This window comes from Chlorocebus sabaeus, chromosome 7 (genome assembly GCF_047675955.1).
Source record: "Chlorocebus sabaeus isolate Y175 chromosome 7, mChlSab1.0.hap1, whole genome shotgun sequence".
In the NCBI taxonomy this organism is placed as follows: Eukaryota; Metazoa; Chordata; class Mammalia; order Primates; family Cercopithecidae; genus Chlorocebus; species Chlorocebus sabaeus.
Window position 1 is genome coordinate 68006651 of NC_132910.1, and position 27367 is coordinate 68034017.

The following is a 27367-nucleotide window of genomic DNA, read 5'->3' on the forward strand; positions in this document are numbered from 1 at the left end:
ATAACTAAGAACCCCTATCATATTTATTGTTTCCTTTGGTTCCTCAAGTGACATTTCTATATTCTCTTATCATAACAATTGTTTTATGACCTAATGAATAGAATAAATTTGCCAGAAACGTTAGTTAAAAACTGAAATTAGTTAACAAATCTTGAATTACATCGTAACCAAGATGTTGGAATAATGAGCTTTTCACACCCCAAAGCTCAGTGGGGAGTTTGGCTGTAGAGGAAAATAAATTCAGTACAAAATTATCTTCTAAGCATCTAGAAGCTGTTAAAAAATAAATCGTCATAGTATTTTCAGAACCATGAAGCTGCTCATGTAGTAGTGATGAAGTGAAAAATAATTGGCATTTATGCACGTTTCATACTCAAATGGGCTTTACCTGCTGTTTCAATTTTGATGTTAGAGAAACAAAAAATAATAATCAAAACAGTATAGTTTAATTATTGGAAACCACTTCGAGATGTTCTAAATATCCTAAAGAAAAGGTAACTCCTTAGTGAATTAAGGAGTTTTTGTTTTCCTTAGTGAAAAGTTAACTCCTTAGCTAAAATCTTAATCAATTCTAGGTTTATTTTTTAGATGCTAGGTTCCAATAGGTACACTCAGGTAAACAATTACATTAATGTTGTTATGGAGAAATGACATTTGATATCTCTGCTGTCCACCTTGATTCCAGGACTCCGCATGCTTAACAGAATCTGTGTATTCGCTATCTCTCTTTCCTCTTTTTCAAAGTTCATTTGTTTCATACTCCACTTTCGTGGGTAATGGAGAAGAAAAAAACTTTATGACTCACAGCATGGTAGATAACATAAGCTTCATATTTACATCAATCCTCCTTCTTCTTCAAATATCAGAAAGGTAATATGTAGGCAGGCCCAGCTGAATGCTGCATACACACTAGGTCTATGGCACAGCTGAAGAAATTCGAGCTTAGGTAACTTTGATCTTTTAATGGGGGTTGCTAGCGAAACTGACCAATTATTTACCCTAGAGGAAGACTTGGTACAGCTGTTTAATTCGCAAACATCCTTGAAAACATAGTCTGGATATCTGACATAAGACTTGCAGCAACTGGAGGCACCTATTGAAAATTGTGTCCCAACACTCTTAAGAGTTAAGATTTAGCCAGAGACCTGAATGGCAAAAAAGATCCAGCCACTGATAATCAGAGAAAGCCTCATGGGGGAATGAATGCAACTGTTGCAAAGATCCTATGAGAAAAACAAAACAAAACAAAACAAAACCTGATGATTTAGGGAAACGGAAAGATATCATAGGCCACAGGTGAAGTCTAATACGTGAGTTCAAAGTGGTTGATAGGGGTCAGATTTTATACAACAAGACTTCTCAAATTTTAATATGCACAATAATCACATGGGAAGAGATCTTGTTAAAAATCTGATTCTAATTAAGTAGATCTGGGACAGGGTCTAAAATTCTGCATTCTAACAATGTCTGATGAGAAATGATTGTGGTATATGTTAGTAAGCCAGGCAGAGAATACTGGGCTGATACAATTTAGCACACATTACGCAAACAGATTTAATGAATGGAATACATATAGAAGGTAATGAATGAAATAGACAGAGATTGTGAAGGAACAAAATGGATATAGAGGATAAAGGAAAGAGAATCATAAAGGCGCATTCCTAGGTATTTTTATTTTTAAATTGTGTATATAATAGCATAATTCTTTGAGATAGGAAAAACAGGAAAAAAAGCATCCTGAGTGTATGTGGGTGAAGATGAGAATTATGTGTTCTATTTTAAGAAGAAATTTGAACCTAGAAGAAATTCAAGTGTGTAGGTCAAGTAATCAAGTAGATGGTATACACATTTACAGTGATAAAGGTCATTAACATATAGGTACCTATAGATATTACATAAATGATAGAATTAAGTTAATCTAGGAAATTGAGGAGTAAAGAAGATCTAAACAATACTCAGAACTTTTAAAGTTTTAACAAGGAAGAAACCAGCAAAGGGGTCCCATATGAAGCAGAAAACAGTCTTCTTCGATGGCATTAACGAGAGCACTTGGTGCACTTTTTGAAGTAGGAAATTCATTGAAGTTAGTTAAGGAGAAAACAGGAGGGACACAAGAAGGAACAACAAGATACGGTTTTTCTTCTTCAAGTTTTGTTCTAAAGGTTAACTGTAAGAAAATAATTGTAGTTAAAAGGGGATATGAACAAAAGTGAGAACTTCTTTACTCTTGTTTTATGATAGAAGACACTAAAGCATACTGGCACGTGAGGGGATTGATCAAGAACCGTGAGAGTATTTGATGCTCTTCAGAGGAGATAATTAGATTTAGGAAGTTTCTAGCTAGCAAAAGGGAATATGATGCTGATAAGGAGCATAGATTTGAAAGCAGAGGCAAAGGATTCATTATAACAGAAAGGAGGGCAAACCTTGATTGTTGTCACTTAAATGAGACATTGGTTTCTTGTGATTTTTCCTCTCTTATTGAAGTATAGGGCAATGCCATCATTTGAGTAGAAGAATGAGGGCTATTTAATGGTTAAGGAAATATAAAACAGTTGCTTTGGAGACTGAGGAAGCAAAGTCATGAAAAAAATATGTGGTACCACTGGGCAACGTTTATTGATTTGACATTTTTGGTTGTTAATTTCAAGTAAGCCTGGTCAACTTTTGGTGTATCTGATTGTTTATTTTCCCAGAAATGTTGCTGCATGCATACATGAAGAAGGAAGTCAGAGGGGTTTTTACCAGGAGTAAGGTTATTGGATGAGAGAAAAGCAAAGGAATGAACGCACTCACAAGATTCACTTTTGATAATAAGCTATGTAGGCCATGGACTCCAAATGGTGTAAGGGCAGAAGTTAGAACTTGAGAGAATTAAATTTACTGAGGGTGTTGAGTTGGAGAAATTAAAAGCAATAGAATTTGTTTAGTCAGTTAACTGTTACTTATGTCATTTCGGACTAGTCCAGCTATGATAGATTAAACACTTGTCTTCTAACAGGAAAATATATAGCTACTTTTTTACAAGACTGTTGAGAAGATTCACTTTAAGTTAAAAGTCTTTTATTTCTTATGTAATTTAGGACTACTGAAAGTCGTAAAGTCACCATGAGGAATTAGCATAATATCCAAATAATTTGTTAAAACTATACATTACTTGTATTAGTATTGCCTTTATACTCAAGCAAGAAAGGCCTGGAATTTTTGAGGACATAATTCATAAGCATAAACCAAAAATGTACTTATTAAGGAGGATAAAGGAATTTCTTTCATAGTTATGGCACTCGGTGCTTGGCAGAGCAACATCTATAAAATCTACACATCTACTGTAGTGATAACACCTTTCAGTCTCTAAGGAGACAGTCTTCCATATAGGACAAGAGTCCTATGACCTCATAACAAAATGCAACTGCTTCTGATTGTCATGAAGTTTGTGTATTGCATTCCTGCCAATGTTAGAGATAGATATTGATTCAGAGTGTATGTAGGATTTGAGTGATGGATGTGCTTAGATAGGAGGAAAGACAAATTAATTAACTTGTCAAATCCTTCTTCTCAGACGGCAAGAATGCAATAGATTCTTGCATAATTAGGTATTGATTCCCAGTAGTTCCAAACATCTGTTTCCTTGCTTATCTTGATGTTCCCATTTGTGATTTCAGAGGAACTCATAAATTAGAAATGGTTTTCACAACAATGGCAAATGGAGGCTGATGTACATTTGTAATATTAAACAATTTATCTTACTCTTGAAATTGTCTATGCTCTTTAGACATAACACGCATGAAGTGCATCACCATTCTTTATACTGTCAGGTAGATGACTTTGAAACTTAGAATTGGAAGCAGTTTTACTTTAAAATGCTGTTGATGACATTTAAATGAATGTATACAGTAAAATTAATTTTATGTAAAAAATTTTCACATTTTAATTATATTACATGGTCTTTTAATTTTAACAGATACATTTTACCAATTTCAAAGAAAAATGCCAATTAGAAGTACAAACAAAATACTCTTTATTAATGCAAACACTTGTAGTTAATTTACATATTTACAAAAGTAATTAAAAGTTGAAACATTGGACATGCACTTTATTTTTAAGCATTCAGAAAATTGAGAATAAGTCATGATAGGATACAGCTCATGATAGAATTGGAAAATACAAAAATGTACCTCAGGCAGGGGAAAATAAAGTTGAAATTAAAAAGTGAGATAATCTTTAAAGAGCAAGACATATAAATTTGTGAACGAAATTAACAATTTCTCACCCTGTTACAAACACTTTATTGTTATCAGCAGAGCAACGTCTACAGATACCAAATTGTCTTAGTTCATTTTGTGCTGCACTAACAGAGTATCCGAAACTGGGTAATTTATAATGAATAACAATTTATTGGCTCACAGTTCTGGATGTGGTGAAGTCCAAGATCGAGGGACTGACATCTGGTGAAGGCCTTCCTGCTGCATCATCCCATAGTGGAAGGGCAAGAGAGGGAAAGAGAAAGCAAGAGAGTGAACTCACAGCCTCAAGGCATTTTATAATTGTTATTAATTCATTCATAAGTGTAGAGGTCTCATGACCAAAATACTTCCCATTAGGCCCCATTTCCCAATACTGTTACATTAGAAATTAAGTTTCCAGCCCATGCGTCCTGGAGGACACATTCAAATCACAGAAATGGCATTGAATTCTCAGTATTCGGATTTTGTGGAATCATAAAAAAAAAAAAAAAGTGGATTGGTTATCCAAGGAAATAAACAGTCCCTGAAGAAGAACCTACATTTATCTCACATTCAGAGAATGCAGCTAAATGTTTATCTTGTATTAAAGTTTATTTTTAAACTCATAAGAATCTAACACATTTTATAAAAATAATATCTATAATACTGAGGAGAAATATTTGACATAATTTACATCATGTAGTAACTTTGACTAGAAATAAGAATAGACACTGTATCCTTTACACTAAAACATGGTAAGTAAAAGCTCTTTTTTATACTATTATTCTTGTTTTATTATACTTTAAGTTCTAGGGTACATGTGCACAACATGCAGGTTTGTTACATATGTATACATGTGCCATGTTGGTGTGCTGCACCCATTAACTTGTCATTACATTAGGTATATCTTCTAATGTTATCCCTTCTCCCTCCCCCGACCCCATGACAGGTCCCAGTGTGTGGTGTTCCCCTTCCTGTGTCAAAGTAATCTCATTGTTCAATTCCCACTTATGAGTGAGAACATGTGGTGTTCGGTTTTTTGTCCATGTGATAGTTTGCTGAGAATGATGGTTTCCAGCTTCATCCATGTCACTACAAAGGACATGAACTCACCTTTTTTATGACTGCACAGTATTCCATGGCATATATGTGCTACATTTTCTTAATCCAGTCTATGATTGATGGACATTTGGGTTGGTTCCAAGTCTTTGCTATTGTGAATATTGCTGCAATAAACATACGTGTGCATGTGTCTTTATAGCAGCATGATTTGTAATCCTTTGGGTATATACCCAGTAATGGGATGGCTGGGTCAAATGGTATTTCTAGTTGTAGATCCTTGAGGAATCATCACACTGTCTTCCACAATGGTTGAACTAGTTTATAGTCCCACCAACAGTGTAAAATTGTTCTTATTTCTCCACATCCTCTCCAGCATCTGTTGTTTCCTGACTTTTTGATGATTACCATTCTAACTGGTGTGAGATGGCATCTCATTGTGGTGAACAGGCAACCTACAGAATAGGAGAAAATTTTTGCAATCTACTCATCTGACCAAGGGCTAGTATCCAGAATCTACAAAGAACTCAAACAAATTTACAAGAAAAAAACAAACAACCCAATCAAAAACTGGGTGAAGGATGTGAACAGACACTTCTCAAAAGAAGACATTTAAGCAGCCAACAGACACATGAAAAAATGCTCATCATCACTGGCCATCAGACAAATGCAAGTAAAAGCTCTTTTAAGCAAACACAATTTATTATTTGACTTAACAATATTGGTTTATTGGTAGGCATATGTAAAGTAGGCTCACTGTGTGCTGGTAACCAACTTGTCTAAGTCTGGTGAAAAAGAAAACCCACCCATACGAGTTATATGAAGTAGGTCTATTACTTAGAGATAGACAGAAAGGGAAACAGAAGCCTCGGATTTGTTATGAGCTGGTCCTGCAAGTTTCCGGGAAGCCATGTGAGGTGGTTGGAGTCTTCACTTGTGTATACCTCTCTTTCATCACAGTTGAGGGTCCCCAGGAAACAGCCCATCCCGAGTTTTATACCCCAGGGACAGATCACAGAAATCAGCTTGCTCTGGGTTTTTTCCTCATAGGGCAACGTGAGACACAGGATAGAAGGTTAAAGGACATTCTGTTTTTAGGGGAGGACTGAAACAGAGCTGAAATGATTTCAGCTGTTACTTTCCTATCTCAGGGTGTTGCATTCCAAGCACATCCTACAGTTATTCTTGAGAACTAAAAATGAGAAAGGAGAAATAACTGGATTAGTCCAAGACTATTCAAAGAACTGACCTGCAGTACACCAACAGAAACACATTCTGGCCAGGCGCGGTGGCTCACACTTGTAATCCCAGCATTTTGGGAGGCCGAGGCGGATGAATCATCTGAAGTCAGGAGTTTGAGACCGCCCTGGTCAACATGGTGAAACACCAACTCTACTGAAAATGCAAAAATTAGCTGGGCATAGTGGCAGGTGTCTCTAATCCCAGCTACTCGGGAGACTGAGGCAGGAGAATCGCTGAACCTGCAAGGCAGAAGTTGCAATGAGCAGAGATCACGCCCTTACACTCCAACCTGGGCGACAAGAGCAAAACTCAGTGTTAAAAATAAAATAAAATAAAATAAAATAAAATAAAATAAACAAAAATGCATTCTAAAAAATGCTACTTTTTTTGTTGAAACTCACCCCAGTTGAATAAATTCCCAGGTGGCAACGCAGACTCTTGAGATTAATTCCCTGATCTTTCATAACTAATTTTATTGATAGGTGTTAGTTTCTACTTTGCGACAATTTAAATTCTTCCCAAATATTTATGGAGTTGACCTCACACCTTGAAGAAGTTTGAATGTTATCAAAATCCCTTGGGTCCTAATAGATGACTTTACTGTATGGCTTTGATATCGGCATTGTAGGGCAATATATGCAAAACAAAAGAACATTAGCCTGTGAAGTGAAGATGCAATGCTATTTGAATTAAGAGACAGCGTCATTTGTAGACAAGCAATGTGTCAAATCCTGGATTTAAGCAGGAATATATTTTCAACCAAAAGTTAACTTTTTAAGACAAAGAATTAAAAAAATGCTAAACATGTATACTGCAGATTTCCGCTGTCAGATTAAACCATATGTAACTTAAAAGATACCTATTTCTAAGCTCACTTTTTAATGCATAAAATCTTACAAAGAAGCCATAACGTTTTATTTTAATGTATGATGAATAATATATTAATATGTATATGTTTTCAAAATATTATTATAGGCATTATTATCTATCTTATTGCACATGCAATCCTCAATAAAACAATGTATTTTAAATGTATAGTCAACTTTGTGTAAATCGTAAACATGTAAAATTAAATTCTAAAATAAAATGTACTAATGAAGGTCACAACTATCTGTGACAGGTGTATGCATTCATGCTGATATGGCCATTTCAGCACAAATTAGAATTAAACTTTCAAGTAAATAATACTGATCCTTTTTGATTTAATAGTTCATTCTTACCTTACTTATTTCTTAATCATTTTACACAATACTGTGACACTATTTTAATTTACTTCCAGGTCTCCCTTTCTTCTCTCTTTAATCCTTCTCTTACTTTTTTTTTTGTCAGAATTTCCTTCCCTAACATGGATCTGATTTTGTCATTTAACTTTTTAAAAATTCCGCATGATTCTCAACTGCTTAGAAGAGAGGTCAAATTTCCTAGCAAACAATTAAAAAACTTTAATAATTTGAACCTGATACTTTTACCAGGATTATAACCAATTCAGTCCTCAAATATTGGATTTAAACAGCTCATCATCTACTGAAAGTGCTATGTATTTTTGTAACTATATATATTGCTCTTGCTGTTATTTAATCCTTCTCACCTTGCTCAGGTTGATGATATCTTATTCCTGATTCGAATTTCAATTCAAATGTTACATCATATACAAATACTTCTCTGACCCTAACATTTAGAATAAAAGTCTCCCACTGTGGTTCTTTGATGGAAACCTTCTGAGGTAAGTACTCCACTCACTTCTGCACTTTACCTTCTGTGTTCTCTCATTTTCTATTGTCCTCTCCACCAATGAGCACATAACTTTACAGGTATGCACATGGGAACCAACATAAAATGCAAACGTTATCTTATGATATTCTTCAGTAAAAAAAATTACTCTTATTTATTTTTCTTTCCACAGAACCAAGCATAGTTCTCAGCCATGTTTCCTATAGTGCATATTTCTGAATCACTTGAATAGAAGAGAGAGGATGAAGAGGCCCAGGTCACAATAAGAATAGAGATATGGAAAAAATTTTGTTTATGATTGGAAATATAAACTTCATGATACAACAAAAGATCTGCATTTTTAACTGTCTGTAAAATCTTTAAAGATATTTTCATAATATTTTGGAAAATAGTATCTATAGATACTATGATACCATGTATTCAACCAAATAGTATCATTATCATTTGAATAATAGATCCATGAAAAATTATACACACTTCAATCCACCGATAAAATGTCACATTCTAATCTTATTAAAGATTTTCATTAAGGCAGACATTTCAAAACTAAAAGCAGGACAGGAAGAAAGGCATGGAGTAATGGTTAATACCAAGTGTCAACTTGATTCTATTGAAGTATTGGATTGCTAAGTATTGATCATGGTTGTATCTGTGAAGGTGTTGCCAAAGGAGATTAACATTTGAGTCAGTGGCCTGAGGAAGGCAGACTTATCCTTAATTTGGGTGGCGACCATCTAATCAGCTGCCAGCGAATATAAAGCAGGCTGAAAAATATAAAAAAAAGTAAGACTGGTTTAGCCTCCCAGCCTACATCTTTCTCCCGTACTGGATGCTTCCTGCTGTCCAACATCAGACTCCAAGTTCTTCAGCTTTGAAACTTGGACTGGCTTCCTTGCTCCTCACCTTGCAGATGGCCTATTGTGATTTAATACTAGTTAATAAATTTCCCTTTATGTATATATCTATCTTTATATCCTATTAGTTCAATTCCTCTGGAGAACTCTGACCAATACACATGGCCTTTATAATTTAAAGACTATCACAGACATTTTACATTTTAAATTTTAAATGCTTCATTGGAAACTGAGTTTGTTTTTTTTTTTTCCTGTTGGTACTCCAACTATTCTCTTCACAATAAAATTAGAAAGATAGCATCAATAAATCATTTTAGTTGCACATAATACATGAATTGTTTTAAGGAATCATCCATTGTGTCTATAAATAAACATATTTACTTGTTAAAATTTTTAATATACACCATGGAATACTATGCAGCCATAAAAAAGGATGAGTTTGTGTCCTTTGTAGGGACTTGGATGCAGCTGGAAGCCATCATTCTTAGCAAACTATCACAAGAACAGAAAACCAAACACCGCATGTTCTCACTCATAGGTGGGAACTGAACAATGAGATCACTTGGACTTGGGAAGGGGAACATCATACACTGGGGCCTATCATGGGGAGGGGGGAGTGGGGAGGGATTGCATTGGGAGTTATACCTGATGTAAATGACGAGTTGATGGGTGCTGACGAGTTGATGGGTGCAGCAAGCAACATGGCACAAGTATACATATGTAACAAACCTGCACGTTATGCACATGTACCTTAGAACTTAAAGTATAATAATAATTAAAAAAATAAAAAAAATTAAAAAAAAACTCATTGCCTGATTTAGAAGCATCAATATTTGCAATTGAGAAAGTCATATGGTTAGCATCAGAAATCCTACTTCAAGTCTGTATACCTATTACCATTATTATCTTTGTTTCTTCTCAGGCTTGTTTTATTTAACAGTTGATTTTATTTTTAGAGTTTAGTAAAGTCAATTTTTTAGCTCACTCCCAAATTTCATATTTTAAATCTCTTTTGTATAATTCAAGTCCACATTTTCATTACAATTTTTCAGTGCAAATAGAACGTCAAACAGGCTAAAGAAAATCTAACAGTTTAGGTAAGATTTCCCAATCCTAGACAGTAACTAAAATTGAGCTTCTTAGAATAAAACAGGTAGATAAATCATAACATGTTAAAGTTGCTTGAAATTGTTATGATCAACTTTTTTATAAATGAGGAAACCAAGTTAACAGGCAACATAACTAACTTACCTGAAATCTAAACCTATAATCAAAATTTTAACCTTTTGTCTCTCTCTCTCTCAGTTGTCCTCATCTGGCACCGAACAAGCAATTTCTAAGAATCCATCTATTCTTGTTGTGCATAGCACCACTTATAAATTTCTGCAGAAAAATTTTCAACTTTATTAGCTGATCACAATTAAAAGTCATGACTGCAGCCGGGCGCAGTGACTCACGCCTGTAATCCTAGCACTTTGGGAGGCCAAGGCGGGCAGATACCTGAGGTCAGGAATTCGAGACCAGCCTGGCCAACATGGCAAAACATCTCTCTACTAAAAATACAAAAATTAGCCAGGCATGGTGGCAGGCACCTGTAATCCCAGCTACTCAGAAGACTGAGGCAGGAGAATTGCCTGAACCCAGGAGGTGGAGGTTGCAATAAGCCGAGATGGCGCCATTGCACTCCAGCCTGGGTGACAGAGTGAGACTCCATCAAAAAAAAAAAAAAGAAAAGAAAAGAAAAGAAAAGAAAAGAAAAGAAAAGAAAAGAAAAGTCATGACTGCAAAACTGAAAATAATATATAACTTTCCTATAAGAATTCCACAGTAGCTCCCATTCCTGTATATTTTAAGGATAACGAAATTTCCTCTTCTAAATCTTACAATGTGCTTATCTTTTCCTCACACTATCAACTTGTCTTTATACCTTGATGATATAATAGAAGCAATTTAAGCAGAAGCTCACATAATCAAATTCATAAATATGCTAGAATTTGTTCATGCATTTTCTCTCTTTCATCCTGTTAGAAAAGCAGAAATCACTATGGTACTCTAAAAAGCCAACCCTTTTACATGTGCTCCTTCTCTATTCCCTTTCAATTCATGGCTATCAGCCATTTATGTGTGTAGATATAAAAAACCTCACCATATCCTTGATTATTCTTATAATTATAAAATTCTAGTCTATTATCATATATTAAAAATAAATAAAAACAAACAAAAATTACTGCCCCTTGTCTACCAAAGCACTTCTAAGCTGCTTCTCCATTCCGCTGCTTTCCTTCAATCCAGTCTCTAAAAAAGATGTCTGCACTATTGACATTGCCACATTATATTCACCTTTCAGCAAATATCACTCTGATTCATCTTTCCTCCATTCCACTAAAACTGCTATTTTCTAAGTTGAAAAATAATAGTTTTCCCCAATCAATTGACTACCTCTGTTTTTATTCTGCCCTAACACTCAGAAGCTTTCACGAAAATTTACATCTATTTCCTATTGACAGCATGTTTTACCTGTTTAATAAATTTGCATTTGTGTGTGCTTTCTCTGGTCCCCATAAATGCTTCTTTCTAAACTGCCAAATACACCGTGTCTCCACTATGTTTCAGTGCCTGGTTCTTTAGTCTCGGCGTCTGTCCTTCATATCTTCAGTCTTTCCCAGAAGACTTCATCTGGTTCCATTGCTGAAACCATACCTGGTCTGAATACTAAAAATATTCCTAGCCTTGAATTGTTCTCTGATTTATAGGTTTTTATGTTTAAGTATGTAACTGATCATTATCTTACATGTAACATGTCCAGACAGTACATTTGACATGGCTTCCAAAACTTATTTTTTTGAACATTATTTTTCTATCTCGGTAAATGCCACTATTAGCCACCCAATTGTTCAAGCTAGAAGTCTGTCACACTCAATTCTTTTGTAGCCCTTCCTCTCATCCCTAAACCAGTTCTATTGTTTTCTATCTAGAAAACATATCTACTTGCACTCACTTCCCTTCATAATCAACTTATCATGCCGGCATCATCTTTTGCCTAAACTGCTGAAATAGTTTTTCCTTCTAGCTTTTCCACAACTTATTTTCCAGCAGCTAGACCAGGTTTCACAAACTGGCTACAGCCCCACATTTATCCAACAGTAAGCCTATGTCATTCTTAAATGGTCTGTGCTTTATATTAATGGGACCTGGGTTTTAAATTCCTGATCTAGAGTAATATTTATATGTATAAAATAACATATATATATATAATATATATATATATTTAGTTTTAAATATTTTCTTCGACTTGGACATCATCCTCAGTTTCCCCCAGACTAATCTCAGTAAGATTTTTTTTCTCATGTCTTGCTGTCCTCATCTTGTACCTCTATTTAAAATTCATCAGTGACTTAATTAACCTCAAATACCACTCATAACCCAACTGTCACAGCCAAGAACTGAGAAGCATCTGGGAATACAAAAACAAAGCAAAACAGGCAGTGCAACCAAGCATTAAAAGGAATGGAATGGAGAATACCTCTAGGAGTAGGGGATTTATTACAAGAGAACAATAATTTGGTGTTGTACATAACTCAGAAGTATTTTGCAAGATCAAATTCCACATGTAATTGTTTGGATGCTCTGGGAAATGCAGACAGCACTGTCTGGTGATCACAGCACGTATTTTAATGTCTTAAAGCTAATTAGGCAAGTTGGGCTGTATTGTTTTTCAGCACATATTATGCAGAAAAAACAGTGATAATAAGGCAATTTTATGTAAGCTGCATCCTTTAAATAATATATAACTTTATTTCCTGAAAGAAATGCCCCAAATATCAAACCATAACTCTATCATTAATTGTTATGGTTTCGTGAGACATAGAAGAATGAAAAAAAAAATTGCCCTAGGTTCGTTGAAAAATTTGAAGATAGATGTTGAATTTTAATCCAAAACACCATTAGCATTTTCAAAAAACTTCTGGCTCTGTAATACTTGAAGCTTAGACAATGATATGTGAAACCCTATTAATCAAACAAGAAGCATGAGCTTCTTATCTGCTGGACAGAACAAATCAATTTTGCACCCAGGGACAAAACTGTTTATCAACCAACAACCAATCTGTGAAGATAAAAATGTTGATTACAAAATAGTATTTTGGTGAGGAATTAGTTTTCTGGTAAAGGAAATTGTTTCCTAAAATGCTGTGTTACTTTTCTCATAAAATATTCCTAGATATTATATTGACCTCCAGCAGCGACAATAGAGCTCAACAGTAAAGAACACATACTCTGTCATTTACTAGCTGTGTGAATTTCAGCCAGTTACTTCCATACATGCCTCAGTTCCTCTTCTGTATAAGAAAAAGAGTAAACTATAATGGCATTTGATTTGTAAGTTTTTTGAAAAGTAAAACTAGTTAATATATTTAAAAAGCTTATAAAAACATCAGGTAAAGAGTATTAATGAGTATTTACTAAAATTATTGCTATTTATTATTGTGATCATTGTTACTATTGTTATCACTTAAATGGAGAATAAAATAATTTGATCCTGTTTCTTATTAATTAGTAATATAAACAACGTTTTTATCATTGTATATTTTCACGGATGTTACTGTCTCTTGGTAATTATACAATTAAATACAAATAAAATATATCAAGCATTTTACATACTTTAGAAAATCTAGCTTACTCTAATTCTCTCAGTAACTCATGTTGTATGTAATATATCCATTTTCATCTTCAAATGAGTTTTCTAAATAAAAAAAAAATTAACTAACCTGGTGAAAACATTCAGAATTTTGATACCAAACCTGGCAATTGTCTTCACTTAGTAAACTGTAAGTTCTCAAGAATACACTGCAGTCCTAGCCTTCAGCTAAAGCTGGATTGTTCCTTCACTGTAGTGGAAAAGAAGATGATGATGAAAAGCAAAATAGTAAAAAAAAAATTTTTTTCATTGTAGAATATATAATTCAATGTGATTTTCTTTGATCTAATGATCTTTGTTGAAGTGTCAGATTTACAATGGAAATGTTTGTTTTATTTTTCAGATTTCAGAAAGGTATGTTCTCACATGGAATACATATATTAGAGAATGGTAAATTTTTTGCATGATATATATTTCTTTATATATGCATATATATTTTTATATATATGTATATATACACACACACTCAGAAGGAGGAATGGGGGAAAAGAAGCAGTTATACTGAGGTTCTAATTAATTCAATTCAAATCGTGTAGCCAAGACTTTGTCATACACTTCACAAAATTTGTATTTATTTTGAGAGGTTTTTGGATTTCAAAATGGTGAACTATGTAGTTGGGCTCTGTGTCTCCACCCAAATATCATTTTGAATTATAATCCAGGGACCTGGTTGGAGGTGACTGGATCATGGGAGCGGATTTCCCCCTTACTGTTCTTATGACGGTGAGTGAGTTCTCACCAGAACTGGTTGTTTGAAAGTGTGCAGCACTTCCTCATTTGCTCTATCTCCTGCTGCCATATGAAGACATGTTTGGTTCCCCCTCAGCTTTCTACTATGATTTTCAGTTTCCTGAGGCCTCCCCAGCCATGCTTCCTGTATAGCTTGCAGGAATGTGAATCAATTACACCGCTTCACTTTTCTTTATAAATTACCCAGTTTCAAGTAGTTCTTTATAGCATTGTGAGAACGAACTAATACAATGAACAAGAAATAGTTCACTTGATTTTTACTTACTATAACATTGAGTTGATTTTCTAATTAAGGGTGTTTATTCTTTGCCTTAGTAATTGGCTAAAAAAAACTTATAGCCATATATATTGCCTATAATATAGAATAAATTTCTTGGCATTTACACCTTTAATTTTAGTTCTCAGTAATTGACTAATGAAGCAAAGTTGAGATGGCATAAAATAACATCAAGAATAAAAGTGACAAATTCAGACACCTATCTATTTAACAATTAAGTATCTATTTTTCTATCTACCTATTTATGTTTTTTATTTGAATGATAAAATTCCATGTAGAAAGTCAAAAACTTAAGTTTCAGTAATTCGGCATCTGTGTGCTTGCACTCTGGGAAATTTGCAAACATCCTAACACAGCAAACTTATTTTTAAAAAGATGTGTGGGTCTTTCTTAGCCTAAATCAGATCCTTGAAATAATCCATAAACCAAAATCAAAAATTACAAAAAAAATTACAAATTTTACAATTAAATTTTCTTATAAATAAAGGTACATTCCAAAAGTATGTTATTGATGTACCCTCCCAGAAAATTTGCAAGTTTGAAATTACAGGAAGTGGAATATTCTGCATACATCCATTCCTTGGATCCTGACACAATCTATATCAATGCACCTGAAGCGGAATCTTGAACAAGAGAGGAATAGCGAGCAAAGTACAAGCCATATTTGCAGCATAATCATTTCTTGTCCACTGTGCCTGAAGTTGAAGCTGTATCCAATGTGCTAATTGTTCGTTTAGAAGAAATTATTTGGTCCCATATTTTACAAAAGTGACATTAAAACTAAAGATGTATGTTTATGACAATTTGCTGTTGGTTTATAGTGGAGAAGATCAATAGAGTCTCTTAACATTAATATTCTCTAAGATACTGCTCCAGATCTCATGTATATAAAAGTGGAATAGAAGATCACTCCTCTGAGGATTTTACTGTGGCAGCTTCCAAATACAGTCATGTGTCACATAACTTTTCAGTTAATAATGGACCACATATATGAAGATGGTCCCATATGATTATAACATCGTATTTTTACAGTACCTTTTCTATTCTTGGATATATTTAGGGTCACAAATATCACTGCATTAAAATTACCAATGGTAGTCAACACAGTAATCTGCTGTTCAGGTTTGTAGGCTAGAAGCAATAGGCTATACCACACAGTTAAGGTATATAGTAGGCTAGACCATCTAGGTTTGTGTGAGTACAGTCTATGCTGTTTGCATGGCAACAAAATTGCCTAATGACATATTTCTAAGAACATATTCCCCTTGTCAAGTGATGCATGAATGTAGTACACAGGATTTTCATTTAAATATAATGAAAGGAAATGTCCATGTTTCAACTTTTGCCAATTCTGTTCAACACTCTACTGAGAGCAGCCAGATGCAGAGTGACTTCTGACAGTGGAAGGAGCTTTGGGCTCTGGTCAGACCCATAGGAGATGCAATATGAAATGAAAATGGACCTCTAAGACTCATATGTATAGAAATAATTTTCTTTCACAAAAGAAAACATTAAATCACATAGAATAAAACAAAACAAGTAAAATGCTGCCTAGAAAATGTTCAAAAAATATTGTAATTATATGACACATGGAAGTTATGTAATGGAAACATGTTATATTATTAAATATAAATTTCAAATTCCTCTATTGTTCACATAAGCTTGAATGTTTAGGGGCCATGCTTATATAAAGCTAAATTCTTTCTGTTAGCTCATTAAATAATGATGAAAATTTCAGTCTTGGGAAAATATTGAAAGTAAGTTATTTTATCTTACGTTTATACCTGTAAATTCTGCTGGAAGCTATAATTTTGAAGAATCTGAAAGCTATTATGGGAAACACTGTGATAAAAGTTCACACAAAACCCCCTTGAATTGTTTTTTCAAGAGGAACCCATATTGTCTATGCATTTCCTTCTTTCGTGTACGCAGACTGGATGCCCATGAAGGATAAATGCAGGAAAATGAGCAAGAAAAAGTGAGAATCACTTAAAACTATTATCTGAATATGCATGGTCATTCGATTTAGAATTGAAATATGTGGCAATATTTAACTTTAATTTAATAATATCTGATACAATTTAAACAGAGTTTAAGAAAAGATTATCTGAATATCTGGCTGCAATTAGGCCATATTTGGAAACATTTGCAAAAACTAAAGGGATAGAAAATAAGTAGTATCATAAAGGATGAGCTATGTCAAAGAATGAACCAAGCTCTGCCAAGTCTACAGGCAAGAGCTTAGAGGTAGGGGAAGAGCACAGATTTAAATTGCCATTTTCATTACATTATATTATGCTATGAACACTACTTACAGTTGGTGTTGACCTTGGTCATCTCCCTGAAATCATGTTTTTCAGGTTTCTCCACTATAAAATTTCTCTTTTTATCCCCTTTCCGTGCTGTATTCTATGGAAGGAAGAATTGTATCTATGAATCGTCCACACTTAAAGCTTAAGAGTTATACTCCATTTGAGAGTAGCATATCTGTTTAATTATTTGGAATTTTTCTGCAAGAGAGAATTGTTTATTTTTCCTTATTTCTTTATATATCCAAGCATATATTCATATTGGTATGAATTCATGGTTATTTATATTATGTGTTACATTCTAGTATTACTGTATTTTCTTGCTCAAATTGTTCTAGGATTGACTACCAGAAGCTCTATCAGTTTATGTCTATGTTCCTTTGACATACACCCATTATTGTGGATGGGTGTGTGTGTGTGTGTGTGTGTGTGTGTGTGTTTCATTATTTTTTAAGTATTTTAAGTACTTCTTTGCTTTCTGGTATCACAAGAATACAACATTTCATCAAGATGCTTCAGTTTCAAATTACATATTTTTGCCTCATTATTGTGTGTGTGTGTGTGTGTGTGTGTGTATATATATATATATAAATCCCTTCAAAAGGGACTACGATATTTATGCACACAATATTTATGCCTCCCATAAAACTAACTTAAACCCTTCATTGTAATACAAAAACCAAAAACTGTATGTACAGGACTTGGTAGTTGCTGTTTGACTCCATGTGGTGTTAAAGCACCTATAGCAAACGTTACTATTTATAATAGTCAACTTGTTTTTAACTCGATGTGCCAAAGTGTTATGAAATCTATAATATGTTTTAGAGAAAAATTACAAACATGTATTTATGAAAATGCCAAGAAACTGAGTTTTAGTGGATAATATGGTCATATCATCAACAAATATTTGAAAGTAATTGTAAAATAATGTGCAATTAATTTTTATTGCTGCATTGTGCATTTTTCCCTTCTGTATTACCTCCTTCTATGCCTTAACAGTGCAGTCAGATGATTTGAGTTTCAAGGGCACCAAGGGTTTATTAGTTACTCAAAAATGTTTAGATCTCATTTCAAAAACAAACAAGTTTTATTGTTGCATATAGTTATCACTACTGAAAATACAAAGAAAACCTAATGGAATAAATACACATGTTTATATACATCTATGTCAAAATCCACACACATGCATATACAATAATAAATTTACACATGTATATATACATACATATGTGTGTGTGTATAGAGACAGACATATGTGTGTGTGGAGAGAGAGAGAGACTCAAATTCTACACCAAAAAAAAAAAAAAATCTCTATAAAAGAATGTCCAGTAAAGGCTGGGCAATTATTTGTCCACCTTCAGAAGAAGAGTGAGTCACAGCAGACAAAATAAGGTAAGTTCAGTTCCTCAAATATTTATTGACTGCTCAGTATATTCCAAACCTGGTGGTTAGCAATGGGGATGAAGTGATAAATAGCATGCTCAGTGGTAATTTGTAGCCTAATGACATCTACAACTTGAGAAATAACTGTAGTGCAATATGTTAAAGCTACTTAGAAGAGCAGAGAGCCAAGTGACCTTGGATAGACAAAAATACATTGGTAGAGTGTGCATTGGACTCTATAATGGATCCACTGGAAGTGCAGAGGTGAGTGGCTCTGATGCAAGTAACACACATTATGATTTCATCAGAGCCTGGACCAGCTGTTCAGATGAAAACAGTTGATGTGCTCACCATTACCACAGTGTGAGTCTCCAGTGGCTATCAAGACAGGAGTGGCAGTGCTGAGTAGTGGAATAGCCAGAGTTCACCAGCCATCCAGAGAAACTCATGGTCTGGGTTAAGGTGGTGATAGAGATGCTACAGCCCTCACTCAAGGAGATTATCAAGCAATGACCTATAGCAAAGTGAGAATGGCAGTGAAAAGAACTTCTCAGACCTTTATGTGAATATGAATGATTATTAAATACTAGAGAGAGAAAGAAAACAAAAAAACTTTGATAACTTCTCATAATGTTGGTGGAGAGTTAAGTCATTAACGGAATTTCTGTTGGAATTATAAATCCTTAAAATGATGAGGCTTGGGGAAGATAGTAAGGACAATTAATGTACTAACTTGTATCACATGGAAATGGTTTTATAAAATACAGAAAGTAGTATAATTAATCAAAATGTCAGTAGACTTATGGTTTAATGAATAATTATTTCCAAAAATTGTCAATATGAAAATTTTGTGGAGACAGAATGACAGATATTCATATACATGTTATATAAATTATAAAAAGCCATCTTAATTAATCCTGGGGTCTCTTAATGGAAACATCCTCTTATTATATTACTTTATTAACTTACTGCAGGATAATTCTTATGTGAGTAACTAAACCTTTCAATAGTCCATTCTGAGTCACCTTTTGGAATTTAACATTATTAAAGCAATGCACTTGATCTCAGTTTTTAGTCTTTGCAAGAAAAAAAAAAAAAAAAGGTCTCTGGGTCAAAGAAGGGTGTTGAGAAGTAATTAGTTTGTGCAGGGAAATTTATATCAGTGTGCCATCATCTTCTCCACTGGCGTGCTGACATCAGGATGACCTCCAGCTCATTCACCAGAGTTTCAGATGTGCAGCACTACTGCCTGGTAACATATGTGATGTTCCCAAAGACTGGTTTTGCTTTCTGAGGAAATTTTACTTATTCACATCTGTTTTCAAGGTTGTTAAAAAGTAAAATGCTTTCTTTACCAGTGCATATGCAAAGCACTGTAAACCGTGCTTTTCTTTGGCACAATGATATTACTCGTCATTGTTCTTAATATTGATATTAGCTGTCACATGGTTTTGATCTTAATTATGCCTAAAAAAAAGGAAAGGAAGATACTTGACACACATACCAACTTGTTTTACATAAAATAGTAACTTCACTTTTGACTGAAGACTGACTTAAACTAATTGCTGTAAGTTCAAAGCACTGAAACTGCAGGGAAGAAAATGTGCCCCTTTTGCTGACTGCATATATTTGTGCTTATAAAAATTATTTTACGGCCGGGCGCAGTGGCGGGATTACAGCTCATGCCTGTAATCCCAGCACTTTGGGAGGCCGAGGTGGGTAGATCATGAGGTCAGGAGATGGAGACCATCTTGGCTAACACGGTGAAATCCCGTCTCTACTACAAATACAAAAAAATTTAGCAGAGCCTGGTGGTGGACCCCTATAGTCCCAGATACCTGGAAGGCTGAGGCAGGAGAATGACGAGAACCTGGGAGGTGGAGCTTGCAGTAAGCCCAGATCACACCACTGCACTCCAGCCTGAGCGAGACTGTGTCTCAAAAAAAAAAAAAAAATAAGAAAGAAAAATTATTTTACAATATTGAGAAATTTATAATATCTGTCTTGCTATAATCACATCGATTTCATAATAAAAAAATTTTCTTTGCTAATAATTTGGTTTACAAAGACTTAACCATCTCTGCATTATTTTGAGAAGAGTTTTAAATCACCAAAAATTATTATGGTTCCTTCATTTGGTATTTAACTTATGGTAAATTTTAACTCATATTCTAATAAGTTTGAAAAAGAAAAAATATATACAATCTAGATCTAGCATAAGGCTTTGGTGAAGGAATAATACTATAAATATTTATGAAATAAAGTTACTCACAAATAACTTTAAAACAATAACTTCTCTATTGTTACTAGTACTTTGATGTATGTATGTTGTTATCAACTAATGGAGATAATTTGTAGTGATAAAAATATTTTTATGCTTAAGGATATCAAGACCTATTTATTAAATTTAATTGGTACTATTATAATGATAATGTTTACACTTTTCATTCAGTTGCCCTAAATCATTATAATACTGCCCCTTTTCCCAAAATATCAGAGAGAAATGAATATTGAAGCTAGTCCTGATTCCTGCTCTTACCCTCTGCTTATAGTTATCATTAAAATGACCATTTTGTTTCAGATTACGTATTTGCCTCCCTTTTTTTCCTAACCACAAGGCAAACTGCACGGTTAGTGTCTATTTCTCCAATATTTGGCACAGTAGAGAGCATATGAGGGAAATTTAACATACACTTATGCCAAAGGCTCCCAACCTTTTTGTCACCAGGAACCAGTTTCATGAAAAACAATTTTTCCACAAACCAGGGGATGGGGGAGATGATTTGGGGGATGATTCAAGCATATTACATTTATCTTGCACTTTATTTCTGTTAATATTACATTGTAATATATAATGAAATAATTATACAACTCACCATAATGTAGAATCAGTGGGACCCCTGAGCTTGCTTTCCTGCAACTAGATGGTCCCATCTGGGGGTGACGGGAGACAATGACAGATTGTCAGACATTAGATTCTCATAAGGAGCACACCATGTAGATTTCTCACATAAGTGGTTTGTAATGGGGTCCACACCCCCCTGAGAGTCTAATGCCACTGCTGATCTGACAGGATGCAGAGTTCAGGTGGTAATGTGAGCAATGGGGAGTGGTTCTAAATACAAATGAAGCTTTTTTCCCTTTCCCTCTGCTCACTTCCTTCTGTGCTGCCTGGCCAAGGGAGGTAGCAGTCCATGGCCTGGGGTTTGGCAACTCCTGATTTATGCAACTGAAAGTAAATAGATATGTTAATTTGCAAAATGCTTGATTTTCAAATTGGATAAGTTGGATTCTCATTTATTATGAAAAGATACTATTTACAGACAAAAAAAAAAAAAAAAGAACTGAATTGGGGCTTGAAAAGAGAGGTATTTTTAGAGAGGCGCTAGTACTAGGGTTTGTGTTTAATTTTTATTTTTATTTTTATTTTTATTTTTATTTTTTTTTTTTTGAGACGGAGTCTCGCTCTGTCACCCAGGCTGGAGTGCAGTAGCCGGATCTCAGCTCACTGCAAGCTCCGCCTCCCGGGTTCATGCCATTCTCCTGCCTCAGCCTCCCGAGTAGCTGGGACTACAGGCGCCCGCCACCTCGCCCGGCTGTTTTTTTGTATTGTTTAGTAGAGACGGGGTTTCACCGGGTTAACCAGGATGGTCTCGATCTCCTGACCTTGTGATCTGCCCGTCTCGGCCTCCCAAAGTGCTGGGATTCCAGGCTTGAGCCACTGCGCCCAGCCGATAATTTTTTTTTTAATGATTTTCAGTATTTTGTATTTGGCAGTAAGTAAATGGCTTATTGTTCATTATCCTTAATAAGTTTATACTTTGTATGGTCAATATTAGACCATAAACTACTTGAAGGCAGCAATGTAACACGTCACTGTATATCTAACCTTTCTATAGCACCTTCTAAGTTGTCTTTTTCAAAGTAGAACTCAAATCATATATTCATCAGCTAAGACTGCTATAAAAAGTAATTCAACTTAGCAAATATCGAGTATTTGCTGAGTCCATCGCTGTGCTCAGTCTTGCATGTAAAGTTTAAAAGACAATTCCTTTTCTCACTGTTTATAGCCTGGTGGAGAAGTATACTGATTGTTAGGGAATAAACATACAAATAAGCCATGTGATTGGGGAAACTAAACCAGGCGTGCTTGGTGTAAGGGATTCTTCAAAGAACAGATGTCTATGCTGTGAACTAGAGAACAAGGGAGAATTGGATAAACGGTGGAAGAGTCTTCCCGACAGAAGATAGAGTATAGGAAACTTTTTTGCAAAATCAGGATGTGATCAAATTTGCATTTAAGAAAATATTATTGGCTATATTTTGGAGAATGTTGTGGTGAGGATCAGACAAAAATTGGTCAAATAGAAAACTGTTTTACAAAACTCCACAAGAGCATATGATTTTCTGTACTAAAGTAGTGACACCGAGAATGGAGGAAACACAGTTTTCAGAGACTAGTGACAAGATTGTCATAATAGGACTTGGTCTTTTTACAAATGTGTAATTAGAGAGAAAGTGTGTTAAACATTTACATCACTCACCTTTCTGCTTCAGCTATGTTGGAACTATTGGCACCTTTCTCTGAAATAGAAAATATAGGAGGAGAGGTTTGCAGGGCAAAATAAATTGAGTTTTACATATATTAAATGTGAGATGACCTGGAGCTATTAAAATATAGGTAACTGATAGCAATTGTTTATATATGTCTTGATATGGGGAGAAATATATCAGCTAAAGATGCTTTTTAGTGAGTAATCACCATACAGATAGACAACGACTGAAGATACAGCGGTAAGACATTTCTAAGAATGAAGATTTATGTGGATAAAATAGCCCGCAACAACCACCAAACACACAATCATCAGCATTGCTAGAGATGGTTTAAGAAAAGCATTAAAACTAAGGAGAATCTTTGTGAAAGAATCTTTCTTCCCTATCGTCCTAAGAGATCTCATCCTGAGATAAGAATAGGAAAAAATTAAATATCATTTAGCTGACAAAATTTTCACTAACATGTGTAGAAAACTTTATAAATCATTTGTTCAAAATATCAAAAGCAAAATTGTGTGATCAATAGTCTTTACACTTAAACACAAATTATTCTCCAAACTAAGATTTTCAAATAATTTCAGAAGAACAAAGATTTGAATTGACTCCCTTGAAGATTATGAAGCTGGGAGAGCACAATGTATGCATAGCCTTGAAGGCTACAATGTAGATTCTATACAGCTTTTCTATAGATTGAATTGGATACACAAATTACCCACTGACACAGAATTTCAAAATATATGTGTCTAACTAAAGTAAAATAGTACTTTAAAAACACTTCTATATATGTTTTTCATATTATATATATTATATAAATTCATATCACGGTATTAAATACTTTTAAATGTATTTTATATGGTAAGAAAATAAAGTGTATAAAATAACCATATTGAATAGATATTTCAGAAAAGGCATAAAATGACTTGCTGGAAAATTTTAAAAAGTAATATGCTTTGTATTTATTTTGTTAAATAACTAGCTTTGTGAGCAATCAAGATCAATTAACCAAAAATAATATACTTACCTTGTTTCACGGAAAACATTAAAACTTACAAGTATGTCAGCAATAAGAAGCCTTTGTTTTAAGTATACCTTTATTTAAAGTGAACAACTGTATTGTTCTCTCTTAAGTCTATGAGAGCTGCAATTTGCTGTTCTTGGAATGAGAGAAGAAAGTCACAGTCTCCCTCTGAATGCGCATGATCAACTTTCTCAATGTCTTAGAACACACCAGGACTATTGCCCTTGTCATTCCTTCTGCCTGGGATTTCCCCCTAAATACATACATATTTTATTCCCTTATCTCCTCATGTTGCTTTTCAAATATCACCTTCTCTGTGAATTTTTCTCTGATCACCTCAACTTACAGACTTCAACTTCACTTCCAGTCTTTAGCACTGTCTACCTTGCTTACTTTTCTTATTTCTCCACAGTAGTAATCATCCTGTATATGATATGTATTTTATTCTATATTTTTCTATTGACCCATACTAGTATGTGATCCTCTTAAATTATGCATTTTATTGACTGTTTTGCTCACTGCTACATCCTCAGATTGCAGGAAAATACTTTGTTAAATGACAAATGTCCTATATATTTATATTTGTTAAAATAATCATTTATGTGATTAAAATATATTATAAAAGAGAGTTAAAGGATGATGGTTAATGAGACATTTAAACAATGTCTTCAGATACACATCAGTTAGCATACTTATACTTCACAAATACTGTATTAATCTTTAGTCTATGAAATACACTATTAGAACATACGGAGAAGAAAAATGAAAGACTTAAGCAGCTTGTATTTCAGTAAATCCGTGTTTGTTTCTTCAGGGGTTCTTTGTGAACTAACAATGTTCCTTGAAGTTGTTAGTATGTTTTCTGAAATAAATAGTATTTTTTTAAAAAGACTTTCTATTCAAAATCTCCTCTGAGATAAACATTGAAACCGAAGTTATAATACAAGAAACAGTCAGATTAGTGTACCACAGTGGATGACATGGGAACAAACTGGCCACTGACACTGCTGCTAGGCACAGCTGCTGACACTTGGATGCCCTCAAGACTGCTATAAGATCTGCCTTCAGGAATGGATTGTGTCCTCTCAATATGACCCAGAAATGGAGCTCAAGAATTGTATAGACACATAGATACAATTTTATCTAAATGGTTACTCAATAAGGAAATTTCAAAGCACACATGCACACAAAATAAAATTTGCTTTTGCAAATAACAGGACAAAAGCCTCCTGTACAACTAGAGTACAAAACTAAAATAAACAATTTTTATGGAACTTGCTACTCAGATGAATTTCTTTTCATGCCTAACTCCAAATGGGATTTCGGACTTATTGATTCATCTGCAGGGAAACTGGCTAAAATATTCTTAAATAATTAAAAGTATGGAATTCAATCTCCACAAAATTATCAGATTGTCTTGCATTTTCTCCCACTTTTATTGAGCCAGTTTTCGTATGGAACACTGATGTTTTGGCCTGAAGTGATCGTAACACATCAGCTGGCATTTGACAGGATGAGAGACAAGCTGATGGCCACTCTTCAAACAAGCATAGACTGTTTCTAGTGCTCAGCTGAATGTGACATTTAATTTTACAAGAATTTTATCATATGTTCACACATACAAGGACACACAAGACACACGTGCACACTCATGCCCACACATACAGAGGCGGTTACAAAATCGATGTTATCTTTCTTGAAGCAAACATTTCTAATGTCCAGAAGGCAGAGTTTTTGTTAAGAGGTAGATTAGTGCTCTAACTCCGTGAATTTTGACAGGGTTAAGAATAATGTAGTCACTACTTTAGGATATTGAACTTACATCAGGAGTACAGTAAATAAGTTTGATTAAATTAAACAAAAATAAATTACTATAAATAAAGAATCCCTGTTTATCAGGTCATGGAGCTTTTGAGAAGAGACTATAGAATTATTTAGATATGGAATCATATTATCTGAAAATAGGGATAGTTTTAGATCTTCTCTTACTATTTGGATTCCGTTTACTTCTATCCCTTGCCTTATTTTTTTTCTGGCCAGGATTTGTAGTCCTATGCTGAACAGGAATAGTGTGAGAAGCTATCCTTGTCTTGTTCCAGTTTTCAATGGAAATGCTTTTATCTTTGCCCATTCAGTATAATGTTGGCTATGAGTTTTTCTTAGATAGCTCTTATTATTTTTAAGTATGTTCTTTTTGTGCACAGTTTTTTGAGGGTTTTTAACATGAAGGGATGTTGCATTTTATTGAATACCTTTTCTGCATCTATTGAGATAATCACGTGGCTTTTGTTTTTAGTTCTGTTTAAGTGATGAATCATATTTGTAGATTTGTGTGTGTTGAACCAGCCTTGCAACAGAGAAATAAAGACTACTTGATCTTGGTGAATTAACTTTTTGATGTGCTGCTGGATTTGGTTTACTAATATTTTGTTGAGTATTTTTGCATCTATGTTCGTCAAGGATATTGGCCTGAAGTCTTTTTTTTTTTTTTTTTTTTAATTGCAGGTCTGCCAGGTTTCGGTGTTAGGATGATGCTGTCTTCATAAAATGAGTTAGGGAGGAGTACCTCTTGGGACTGGAGAAGTGGCACCTACCATTCTTTATACATCTAGCCAAATTTTGCTGTGAATCCATTTGGTCCCAGGCCTTTTTTTTTTTTTTTTTTAAGCAAGTTGTTACTGATTCACTTTTCAAACTTGTTATTAGTCTGTTAAGGTATTTAATTTCTTTCTGATTCAGTCTTGGGAGAGTGTATGTTTCCAGGAATTTATCCATCGATTGTAGTTTTTCTAGCTTGTGTACCTAAAGGTGTTCCTAGTAGTTTCTGTGGGTTTTTGTATTTCTGTGGGGTCAGTAGTAACACTCTCTTTGTCATTTGTGTTTATTTGAATCATCTATCTCTTCTTCTTTATTGGCTGAGCTACTGATCTACATATCTTGCTTAATTTTTTTGAAAAAAAAAACCCAATTCCTAGATTTGTTGGTCTTTTCTATAGTTTTTTGTGTCTCAATTTCCTTCAATTCATTTTTGATTTTGTTCACTTCTTGTCTTCTGCTAGCTCTGGGGTTAGTTTGCTCTTGTTTCCCTAGTTCCTCTAGTTGTGATGTTAAGTTGTTAATTTGAGATTGTTATAACTTCTTGATGTGGATATTTAGTGCTATAAATTCCCATCTTAGCTTAATGGGATGACTTTAGCATGACTCTTATCCATGTCCCAGAGATTCTAGTGTGTTGTATCTTTGTTCTCAGTAGTTCCAAAGAACTTCTTGA